This window comes from Columba livia, chromosome 7 (genome assembly GCF_036013475.1).
Source record: "Columba livia isolate bColLiv1 breed racing homer chromosome 7, bColLiv1.pat.W.v2, whole genome shotgun sequence".
Classification (NCBI taxonomy): domain Eukaryota; kingdom Metazoa; phylum Chordata; class Aves; order Columbiformes; family Columbidae; genus Columba; species Columba livia.
Window position 1 is genome coordinate 34,962,568 of NC_088608.1, and position 12,830 is coordinate 34,975,397.

Below are 12,830 nucleotides of genomic sequence, written 5' to 3' on the forward strand. Positions count from 1 at the left end.
TGTGATGGACTTGGGAGATGCCAACCATGGAATGGTCTTCAGCTGTCTGAGAGCCCCAGGCATATCCCACAACGCCCCGGATAGCGACACTGAGCCGTGCCTCTCCCAAAGTGCTTCCTGACATGTTTTGTGAAAAAATACTAAGAAATAACATTTCCGTTTTCCAGTGCGAAATTTAATTAGAAGGAATTACAAGATATGGTTTATAGTTTAATTTAATGTGATGAAAAAAGGATTAGCTCCCTCCCCCTCCTCTCCAAATCCCAACCTAGGACGATGGCAGCCTGACCTCCAATTGCGTCCAACAGCCACAGAAGGAAAACACTTACCAAGAAGAAAAGGGAGAGAAATTCCACCCCAGATTTACGACTTGCGAAGCAGAGGTCACACAGATTAGCCTTATTTTGTGTTGCGCTGGGTCGCACAGACTTGACTTTGTTGTGTGCCTGGGAATGGGCTGAAAACTGATTTTTTGACTGCTTTTGCAGATCGCTTGTGTGCTCAGGTGCTACCTTGGGCCACTGAGACTCTTGGTTGTATGAACGTGGTGAAGTGTGTGTTCAGACTGTTGCAGAGCAAGTTTAATCAAACTAACTTTTAAATTGTTTTCTACTAGCCGTATTCTTTTGTTTGAATAACCTGTTTTAGCATGAGTAGCCAAACTTAGCATGAGTGGCGAGGCTCACTGCAATTCCAGGCTGCATATTGTGAACTTATCTTAACCTCATTGGGTATGGGGGGTGTTGAAGGCCAGTAACAGCAGATAGAGAGGAAACTCTGTCAGCGAAGGCTGCAAACCATCTAGATAAGAACAGTAAAACAGCTGACTGGAGGACAGAAAGAAGAGAATTCAGTAAGAAACAAAGAAGCTCCATTGGACCAAAAGGCACGTGAAGGACATGTGAAGAGTAGGCACGCAGATTGTGAGGGTTTAAAAGCCATCTTTGGCTTTACAAAGGACAGCAGCACCTGAGCAGGTATGGTGACAACTTCTCCTTGAAGCCAGGGAGAAAACAGACATGTTCTGCAAATGACTCTCCTTCTCCAAGGAAAGCGGGTTTCTATTTCTTTTTTCAGCTTTTGAAGAAGTGGAAATTTAAAGAAAAGTGTTGGTAGATTTTTCTTTTCCTTTTTTCTTTTCTCCCTGTTCTCTCCTTCCCCCCAAGAGGATGTTATAGAGGCAATGACCAAATTGTCTACTTCGAGGGGTCTGTGTGCCCATCTTTACTGCGAGGGCTGCATAAATCATAGCATAATAACACAGAGAGGGGAATCTACGCAGGAGAAACTACTTAAATACCTGAAATAATGGATACAATCCAAAACCTGAGACAAACAGAAGGAATTTCACTTTCCTGAGAAGAACAGCAGATACAGGGTACACCAGGACCTGTCGTCTCGCTGTCTCCTGCTGAACCACATTTAGGGAGGTCTCGTGCTGTGGAAGGGATGCAAGGGCCCTTGCTTTCTTTCCATCCGGTGTAACTGCTTTTCCTTGAAAGGCTAATTATGGATATAAATTCCTCCCTCCTCAGAAGGCCAGAAGAGCCCGTTCCAGATGACCGGGATATAAACCAAAAGAACTTCTCTTGATTTAATGGTAAAGGCACATTTTAACAGAGCTCTTTTTGTTTCAGAAGATGGACCCGGTCTAGAAGGAAATGGATGGGAAGTGGTACAGGCGAGCAGCATGCAGGAGCTGCACAGTGTCTCTCAATTCCTGGGCTGGCAGCCGAGCCACAGGGACTGTTTTCTGGCTAACAGCTTGAAGTCAGGTTAGGTTGGTAGCAAGAAGTGCTAAATTTCTTCTGTGCTTTCAGGTTTCTCTGCTTTTTGGAACGGCATCTGCTGATGCTGGAGACCAAGTGTCGGCTGTGCTTGGGAGGAGCTGGGGATACACAGCGTCTTGCTGAGCTGTCTGGGAAGGAGAAGCTGTTTGGATAAGAAGCGGTAGCTCCAAGCGGGAGATTCCAAGCTGGTCTGGCTTTAACCCTGAGAGAGAGAAAGGAAGTCATTCCATCCAATTCAAATAATCTCGGCGGTACTTCCAGTGCACGTTACAGAGCTGGAAACTGGAGTCAACCTGAGGTAGGTCCTGGGTCAGCATCAGTGCATGGAGCATAGGAACACACAGGGAAGAACCAGAAGTGACAGAGATAGATGAGCAGACATTTTGTTTTCTTTTTCTTACAAATATATACGGAGCAAAGGGGGAAGAGCTTAGTAAACAAACTTAAGTTTTGATTCGGGACAGCGTGGTAGATTTGGTGTCCCAGCACGAGAGGACACTGCCGCCTCTGTGTTTATCCAGCCACTGGGAACTCTGCTTAGGAATTGGTTGATCCTGCAGTTGGGGTGGTAGGGAAAGAGCTTTCTAGTTTTCCAGCATACATTGAATGACCAAAATGACTCTTAAATAAATTTTACTTAAAATTTGGTGTGTATTAAAGAAAAAATTCAGTTTGGGAATTTAACCTGTAGTGCTTTTGGAAAGAAAGAAAAAATTAGGTTGTTTTTCTTGAAGGGGGAGAGAAAGCAGCGGATATTTCTTGAATGGTGATTGTTGTTTTCAGGGAGGTCTTTCCTGGAATAAGGTTATTACAGTGTGTTAGCAACGTGGCATCATTTTGCTCTTTTTATGGCATCCTTTTGCTCTTCGTGACTTCGCCACTGTACCAAACACTTTCCCCGTATTTAACTTGCAGTAAGCCAGGAGGCTTCAGGAGATTGACCACAGAGACTCTGCTGGCGGCACATGAGGGAAGTGCACACCAGACCGAATTATTTTTGAGCAGTCGAGTTTATTGAGGCCACATCTGCAGCCTGCATGATTTTACAGCCACTGTTAACAGAAGTACAAGGCACGGAATAACCGCCGTCTACTTGAGCCGTGCAGCATGAAGTGCTGTTATTAGGAGCTGGCGATCCCGATGCAAACAGTGGAGGGGGAGAAGCATCCTGAAGGGACCCATTTGGAGAAGCAGGAGGAGCCCGTGCCCTTCAGCATCTGCTGTAGCAGCAAGTAGCAGCAAAACACCGTGGCAAACAGGTCCAATGAACGTTTATGGTGCGGCAGCCTGTAACATGAGTGGGGATTCTTCTGCTTCTCCAAATGACTGCCTTTCAGGTTTCAGAATCCTCTTTCTCCAGAGTTTAACATGACTTGTTTTTCAGTGTCGTTATGCAGGGAGAGGGTGGATGGATGAATGGATGGATGGATGGAATGTGTGATTTACACAGCAAACGTGTTGGCAGCCAGTGGTAGCAGAAGATTGATAGCTACAAGTATTGATGAGTATTACATGTCTGTTAAGGGCTTCTGTTCAACGATTAAGCCACAGAAATTTCCCTTTAAAAATAACAAGTTGAAGTGACACTGAATGAGAAGGATGTTCCCTCTCCCTACACCCGCTGCTTTGGGAGAGATCATGTCAAAAATGAAAACATCAGTGAGACCATTTATGGGATCACAGAATCACAGAATGTCAGGGATTGGAAGGGACGTCAAAAGCTCATCCAGTCCAATCCCCCCATGGAGCAGGAACACCCAGATGAGGTTACACAGGAAGGTGTCCAGGTGGGTTTGAATGTCTGCAGAGAAGGAGACTCCACAACCCCCCGGGCAGCCCGGTCCAGCATCTGTTACCCTCACTGAGAAGAAGTTTCTTCTCAAATTTAAGTGGAACCTCTTGTGTTCCAATTTAAACTTTTTTACTTTTGTGCACTTGTGATCTGAAGAGCAATTTAATTTTGCTGATGCTGTTGCAGAGCTTTGTAGCAGCCCCAGTAGCACCAGTAGCAGTGTTGGTCTGGACATGGCAGCTTTCTGCGCATCTCTTGCTAGACTGTTGCTTCACTTCTTCTCTTTCCTGCAGACTGTCATAAACATTTATCCAGATCCTTCACCATTAGCAGCCTCTAAAACTTCCTTCATAAAGTACCTCATGTGCAACAAATATTTTTCCAAGTTTTGATGCTTTCCTTCTTCATCCTTTCTATCAGGAGAAGCCCTTTGTGTCGGAAGCAGCTCAGAAGAGAGAGAGAGAGTTGGTAGCCAAAGAAATCGAGAAGTTTCAGGTGTCTATTCAGACTCTGTGCCGCAATGCGCTGACGCTTGGCAGGATCATGGATTACATGCAGGAAGACATGGATGCCATGAAGAACGAGCTGCAGATGTGGCGGCAGGAGAACAGGCAGCATGCAGAAGCTCTGCAGAAAGAGCAAAGGTGAGTGTGCTCAGGGACCGTTTGCTTTATCTCTCGAGACAAGTTTCTGGTTTTAGGAGAGGAAAGAGTTTTGCTTCCTTTTTCCAAGCAAATTTTTCATCTTTTTGTTGTTTGTTTGTTTTAGGAATTTTTTTCCTGTCTGAATTGTTTGTTTGAAGTGTTAAAGTATTAAGAGCTTTTCAGAAAGAGGATGCCCATCCATTGCCTGGGCCAGCACTTCACCCAAAGTCTGAGGATGTGGAGAAAAAGGATGAATCCTCCAACATCCTGAAGAGTCTTGTGAGTCTGATGGCTGGTCATCAGAAAAATGGGCTTAAAGCCGAGTGTGTTTGAAACAACAGACCTTGTCAACACAGCACTCATAGTTAAATGTGTGTATAGAAATGTACATATATTGCAGCATGGGGAGAAAGGTGAAAGTAAACAGACTGGCAGGAAATAGTAAGTATAAAAATGCCTTGATGAACTTATTTTTCCTGGCCTTCATTTGCACAGGTATTAAAATCTGTAAATTTCAGAAATCAATACAAAATGCTTGTCCAAGTGTTTCAACATATACGTTGACCTGAAAATAATTAATACAATAGAGGGTTTTGACTTTTCATCAACACTGGTGGAAATAGCTGAAGACTGTGCTACCGCACTGGTGCTTGTGTCTGGAAAGTCCCAGCAGGTACTGGGAAATGGTGGCTCTGAGTTTAGAAAAAACATAAAGCCAGGCCTATCTCACTCCAGCTTTTACTGGAGCAAAGTGAGATCTCATTTCTTCTCGCACTGGTTTTATAGCTGTGTTGGTTCATGATCAGCCACGACCCCATCATCACAGATTCACTGTCTAGTGCAATGTGTAAATCTGCACTGCTGAAGCTCTTTGGGTTTATTGTAACTGCAGACTCACACTCTGGCTGTTTGTGTGTTGTCTCTGTAGAGATTTGGGAGGAGGAGTTCATCTGGAATTCTTTTGCAGCTGATGTGGAGCTCAAGATGACTCTTGCTATGTTATATTTAGCTGTAAACCCCAACTGTGCTTGGATTTTCCTCTGCATTTCTTGCAGGAGGGATTTTCTTCCCATCCTCTGTTTTGCATCCTTTCCAGATTTGACTCTGTTGTGCTCACCTCTTGCAAGCCAGTCTCTTCACTGATAATTATGCTTGGAGATGAAAGGAGAAGACAACTGCAAGGAGGGAAGAATGTTATTTAGGTTGGACAAAGCTGTGTAGTCCTTCTCAGGATGTCCAGATTGATGTAGCAGGCAGGTTTATTTGTTCTACACACACTAAGGGTTGTATTAATGCTTCTTGTTGCTCCTGGCAAGGCGGGAGCTGAATAAAAGTACCTCTCTGTCCCACCAGTTTGAGTCTTCAGCAAACAGCCATGGGCCCAAACAGAAAAGTCCTGACAGGAGAGCAAAGGGATACCTGTTTTGGAGGATGCACCAAGAAACCTTGATTTAAAGTGATCCTGAGCAGCCTTGATGCAAGGAAGCTGCTGAACGGAGAAAAGCCAGAGGAGATTTTCCAATCGTGACAGGTTTTCAGTGTGATGAAGCTGTGGCTGCCACCATGCATGGATTGAGTGGGACAAGGCAGAGGAGAGCAAGAAATGCCTCTGCAGTGTCCTCATCATCCCTGATGGGGTCCTGGTGGCAGCTCAGCTGAGGAGCACCTTGTGCCAGAGACCAGCTTTGGAGCCAGGAGGAATTCATGGGCCACCCAACATCAGCAGTTCATAGGTAGCCCTGTGCTGATCAGGTAGCCTGGGAGGAAGGAAAGGTGTTCTCCTCCAGTTTTAGTGCTCCCTGGCTCTCAGCTTTCATTCCCGTCTACAGAAGCGTCAAGAAAGGGCTGGTTTTATGTTTAACTCCCTTAGACAGAGGGCTGTAAACTCAGAGCCCACGTTAATAGGATACTTGTCTTCTGGAGCCAAAATGGAGGGTGAGAGACCAGGGTCTCTCACAGCTAAATACTGTTCTACTGTGCTGCGTTTTATATCTGCTGGTAGGAGCGACCAAAAGCTGTGTGGGAATGTGCGTTCAATGTGTTATTTCGTTAAAATGTCACTTTCTCAAGTATCATGTGCTGTATTTGCACGGGGCTTGCGGGCTCTCAGTATGCAACTGTGGAGAGCAACTGGAGCACAGGACCACCCGAAGGCATCCAGCTGCTTCCAGTGGAGGGGGGACAGCCTGCAGGGGAAGGCACGTGTGAACTTCCACCGCTGGCCTTGGTGTCCATGTCTGCTGTTGTCTGGGCCTTGTGAGAAAGACGCTGCATGATGCAGGGGAGAAGATGTCTCCCCTGTGGGAGAAAAGTGCTTGGAGAGGGAAGGAGTCCCTCCAGAAGACCAGGTTCATGTAGATGGGATGGGTTGATGGCCATGTAGGGCTGAGTCCCAATCACTTGCTGGTGCTTCTGCAGAAAAGGAGTTGGGGAGGTGGGAAGTTCTGTTGCGCTGTTAAAGGCAACAACACTTTTGGGTTATTAAGTGCAGATTTCTGTGCCCGATTAATGCTGAAATTTGCTGAGAATGGAGGGGGGGTTGTGTCAGGTGTCTAATGCCCGCTGGGCTTCACTTTGAGCTCACTTCCACGTCCTGCCCAGAAAATTTGTTCTTAATTATTTTGTGCAAGGGCAAAGTGCCCTTTCTCATGTCAAATATGTAATTTGCTTTCCCGCCACATTTTTGTCTTTCCTACTGTGGACCCCCACACATTTGTATACTCACAGCACTTGCTTTGACTGCCTCATGGAGCTTGGCTCTCTTTTGACACCCTTGCACTCATTGTCAAGGTTGTAGGCACACTTGACTGGAAAGCTATAAGGTCAAGTAGGTCAACCACGGATGCGTCTGCTTGGTGATGGTCCCGTTGGTTGCTCTGAAGTCCCCGGGTGGTAAAGAACATTAGAGGACTGTGAGGCAGTTGCTTAAGAAATTGCCTTCTCTAGAGCTTTGGAAGATAGAGCATCCCAAGAGTGTTCCTAGGCTCAAAAGCAGGGATCAATCAACATTGACATGGACATTTATATCTGATTTGCTCTGAATCTTCTGGAGGTGGTTGTCTTAGAGGTCTTGAAGCATTTCTTTTGCTGTAACAGGAAACAGGCTGTTAGGTATTGTGCTAGTCTCTGTCTGGCCAAGAAGATGAACATCTCGGCAGATGTCCAAAATCAGGCAGCCAAATCTCAGGCTTTGGAAGAACTGGACTCGTGAGGAGGAAATCTGGGAGTGAGCCTAACCCATCCTTGGAGAAGTGCAGAAGAGGCCATTCAATGGAAACTGCCTTGCTTGTCAGAAAAGGCATCCAAAATGGAAGGGTCACTTGAAAAGTGGACGGTAGTACAACTGCTGTTGAGTCAAAGGACTGTGTCAATGCACCTACTAGGAGAGTGGCTAAACTGCCTCCTGATGGCTGAGAGCATCTTTTGTGATGGGGCAGGGACCTTGTGCATCTTGTAAGCACATTGCAGGAAGGCTGGCTGCCACTGCAAGCCTTAGGTTTGGAGGAAGGATAGTCTGACAGGTTGGCCTGGGACACAGGAGCTTTGCAGGTAGCTCTTTGCTGTGCTCCAGCCTTAGTTTGTGATCCACGAATGTTCCTGCCTGGCAGTTCTTTTCTGATCCAGTGATACTACCAGGGATCTCTTTCTCCCATATCTTTTTCTCCTATCTTCTGTCAGCTGCAAGCTGGACATCTGGGTTTCCAAGCCAGGGCTCAGAGTGAAAGACAGACTTGTGCCACCAGAAATCAATCTGTGGGAGTGATGAGTGGGACAACTCCAAGGCAGCCTTACAGGGCAGGAGGAGCAAAGTGTTGTTTGAGGCAACTAGAGCCCTACCTTGGGGTTGGGACTGTTCTGTTTGCCATGTCTGGGGCCCTGGGGGTGCCTTGGGACCAGCATGGTGTGGTAACAGGAATGAGGACTGATTCAAATAAGACAAGTGATATGTTACCTTTAACACCAGGGAAAACAGAAATGGCTCAGGGAAGCTGAGACAACATTTCTGGAGCAACGTAAGGTTTTTTTAAATGATTTCCTGATTACTTTGACTGCTTGATCTTACAGCCTGAGTATTGCCCCGGTGTTATTTCTTTGGATTTCATTTCCTAAGAAGTCCTGAAGAGCAGGGAGTGAAAAATAAAATAAAAACCTGGCATGTATTTTACAAGCTGTGCCGGCATCTCCCACAGACCCCGTCAACCCTTTGAACCACAGCTGCTCCGATAGCTGAGGTCACTGGAAAGGCTCCTACTGACTTTAGGGACCTTTGAACCCAATCCGTAAGTAGAGATGCACTTGCAAGTGTGACCGAAAAGCCATTTTGGTGGAAAGGCTCCCACTGGCTCCAGGAGAGGTTGGGTCACAGCCTGGCCATGGACTCTTGTGATGGAGGAGCCCCCTTCGTAACACCATTGCTGCTGGATGCACTGCAAGCTAACAAAGCTGCATCAGCTCTGTACCACCCACTGCCTGACAGCAGGGGAAGGAGAGGCACCTCATTTTCAAGTCTTTGGGGTGGATCAGGGTTTTCAGCCCATGGCTGGGCTCCAGTCATCTTCCTAGAGGGTTTGCAGCAGCTCCCCAGCATCAGCTTTTTTCATTTATGCTCCACAACAAGAAGTGTGGTTAGAAATTTTTTTTGAATGGGGAAAGTTTCTTGCCTCAGGCCAAGCACAGAAATGTGGAATGGATTTGGATCAAACTTTTTTTTTTGTTGTTTTCTTTTGGAATTTTATTTAAAGAAAAAAAAAATAGCACCTTGAGCAATAGCTGAAGCATGGAAAATTTCATCCCAAAAGGTGGATGCTTTGTGAAATTATGAGCATGTAAAAACAGGTGGTTAAACTGAAATGGTTTTACAGATTTAAGTACAGAGGGTGCTACCAAAAACCTGTTATAAATCCTGCAGTGAACTCTTCTTGAAAGGCAGAGGTAGAAGAACAGGCCATCAGCAAGTAACCTGAACCACTAGCAAACCCACAGGCGGCTCCAGAACTGGTAAAGAAGCCAAGCAAAATGAGAAGAGGCTTTCTGAAAGGTCAGCAAGGGAGCCAAGTCCAGGCCCAGGCTTCAGTATTTAAACTTAGTCTCAAAAACTGCACCCCAGTGACTGGTATCTGGCTGGGACAAACTTTACTTGCAGCACCTGATCCAAAACCTGCTCGAGTCAATGGCAAGCGCTCTGCAAACTTCTCAGTGTTGGATCAGGGCCTTAAACGTGCAGCCAGGAGGAAAAACATGTAAGGGCTGTGCTGCAGCATGAGGCGAGGAGGAGGAAGGGCTGGGGCTATGCAAGAGCCAGAACCATGCTGCCGGTCACCATGAAAACCAGTGGTTGTGCTGCTGGAGGTGGGAATAGGGTCCTGGGGAGAAGAAGGTCACAGTGAGTTGGAGGTCTGGAGCTGTGAGAGTTCAGGAGGGAAGGCTTTACAGTTGTTATTGATGTCATTACAGCTAAGGGGGCTAATTACATCAAGGCTTTGCTGCACAAGGTGCTGTGTAAATACATGACAGGAGAGGGGCCCCGTCCTGTGCTGCTCTTGGTTGGCACAGAAGAGGGGTAGCAGTGCTTTTCAGCTACCTGGATGGTGTCCAGTGAGCATGATGTGTGGCTGTCACTGTCCTCTCTGTGATGGACTGTGCTCCTGCTGGAGCCCGGGGCCTCAGAAACACACCTTTTTGGGTGTAAGAAAGAAATAAATAGTAAGAAAATAGATTTGCTTGTTCAGTTAGCAGAATGATCTGTGAGTGAAAGTCCACTTTCAGTGGATGAACGTGCCCACACGCGTGTCTATATGCTCTAAGGGATGCTTGACTCAATTGCCTATACTGGCAGGCTGCCTGTTGTCTTCATATGTCCAGACTGTTTTCCTGTGCACTCATAATATATCTGTTTGCTTTTTTGTCTTATCTCTCCTTCACGTGTCCTCACAGAAATGCAGGACCCCCGCAGCATGCCTTGGGAAACCCAGCTCATCTCAACGGTTCAGCCACAGAGCCCCGCCAAGGAAACATGGACCGGGAAGCATCCACCCTTCATGCAGACCTGATGTAGCTCAGCAAGGACCTGCCAGGTAATGAGGTGCTGCTCCCAGTCCCCTGACTCCCTCGTGTTCAGCCTTGTCCCACCTCAGGGATCCAGAGCATGGAGGGGGGGCAGGCAGTGGTGCTCCCACTTGACGCCTCACTCATTCATTATTAATGTGAGCTGGCGTGCTGCTTTTAGGCTCTCTGGGTCACTAGGAATGAGCTGATTTCTGTCGTGCTGCTAAAATGTAAGTGTGATTATGAAGTGTTATGATATACGGTCTGCAGAGTTTTACAGCTGTGTCTTAAAGGGCTCATAACAAGATTTAAAAAAAAAAAGGGGGTGGTGGGCTTAAACTGGAAGCGAGGAGTATCGCCAAATTAAGGAGTACAATGGCAATGCTAATTAAAACTCCGCAGAGAGAAGCGGGGAAGGAAATTACCTCACTCCCAGTGCTGTCACAGGATGGTTATTGCCCAGGGACAAAATAATAGACAGACAAACCAGAGGTTGGAGAGACCAGCTTGGGTCATGAGAGAGAAAGCCTTAACATCTCCTCTCTCCTCAGGATGCAGGTGGGCATCCTTGCCTTGTCAGGACAGCCAGGAGAGGCAAACCAGCTATAGAGAATGTGCTGGTAGCCTGAGCACTTTGGTGTGGGGAAGCTATTAAAGAAGATTTTAACCAAGGTGAAAAGTGGGAGCCTGTAGCACTTGGTCCTGAGCACTTACACTATTTTTTTTCACGTTAGACAATCAATCTTTTTACCACCTCAGAGGAAGTTGGTTGAAAGTGTTTCTCTCTAATTCTTGTCTCAAGAAACCATGGGTGCAGGCTCCATGCTCTCCACCTCAGTAAAGAAGTGTGGAAAGTCCAGTAGCCAAGAGATGGTGTGCTCCATGAGAGCCTGCAAGGGCTTCCTCCAGGTTCTGGAGGAAGGTAAGGAGGAGGAGGAGGTAAGGAGGTTCTGGAGGAGGTAAGGTAATCAGGTGTCTAGGCTGTAAAGTACAGTTTGCATGGTTGAGTAGCACTGATAAAGAGGGGTTGAGATTTAGGCATTGGACCCCTCACAGTCAAACTATGAAAAAAGTAATAAATGAGCAAGGCAATCATCAGAGCAAAAGCTGGGACCTTGGCTTTACCAGCAAGGAAGGAGTTGTAAGGTTGCCTTTTTCCTGCAGAAGCAGATTGTTTCCCTGTGCACTCAGGAGGTCACAACAGTCTATTTTTGCCCTGTTGTCTTAACCTTTGTTCACATGTCCTTTACAGAAACGCAGGACCACCACCATGCGTTGACCCCTCACAGCTTTGTCTTCAGTCCTTGTGAAGCAGGATGGGTCTTGAGGTTTCTCCACCAACATCTTCAAGAAGGGCTTTGTTCTGCCACCTAGTTTTGACTCAGAGTAGCATCTCTCTTTCCAAGCCCAGACAGGACCTTGGACCTCACATCCCTCTGGAAAGCTCCAGGCCTTTTACTCATGCCTTGGCTCCAAGCTTGAGTTTTCCCTTCAAAGCAATCCCACTGGAAAGTATTTAGGAACTGCTAGCCTTGCTCTTCCCCATTTCATCTGTTCAACACAGCACCTTCCATTCTCTTTGAGTTTTAGGAGTTAATTAGGCGAGTTGGTGCTTTCTGATCACAGCTACAACTTCAGCACCTTCTGTGGTGAAGCTGCAGCCTTTTGAGGTGACTTCAAGTCCACCATCCAGGTTTTCTTAGAGGTAAATAAGAGTAAGACTTTTTTACATGATGCTACTGAGCTGGGCTGCTACATTACACAGCTCAATCCAGGTCAGCCCAAAATCCAGATAAATTTAAATCAGACATCAAGCCCTGCCAAAGACTTGCAGATCAAAGCAATGAGAATATTGGCATGGCAACACAATAATGTTGACTATGTTGGCGTCCTCTCCAGTTCCACAACGGAGCTCTGTCAGTCTGGGACAGGTCATCTCCCTTCCATTGCTTTGATTTAAATTGCTAACAATTCACAGCACCATATTTGTAGGGTTTTTTTTCAACAGTGGAGCTAGGGCTTGCAACAGTGCCAATAGAGATCAATGGTAATTATAGAGGAGAATTAGCAGCGGCTAATAATGACTATTTTTCCCACTGTTGGAGACCAGCTTTCTTATATGATCAGGTACAACTTTCTCCTCCTGTGTTATTGGCCTACAGCACTTTCTGCGTATTTCCTAAGTGTATTTTGGCAGCATGAAATGCCACACCACATTTCATGGCATTGGAAGGCGCACTTTCACAGAGTTAAAGAATGGTCCTTACAGACTAATTTGTGGTACCACTAATGCACTATCTCAAGTGAACAGTGAAAATATCCTGTCACCATGACGAGAAAGTAACCAGGATAGGTTTTTGTAGCTGGTAAAGCTGATCCACCATACTCTGCATATGGGAAAGCTTTCTCTGTGTTTTTTTTTTATTTTATTTTTTAAATTATTATTTTTGTTTGTTTGTTTGTTCTATGTCTAAATGACTCAAAGCCTTTCCTCCATGTTCTGGAATTATGTAATTTTCAAGGTGGTGAAACCTCACAGCAGCAGGAGCTGAATGAGTT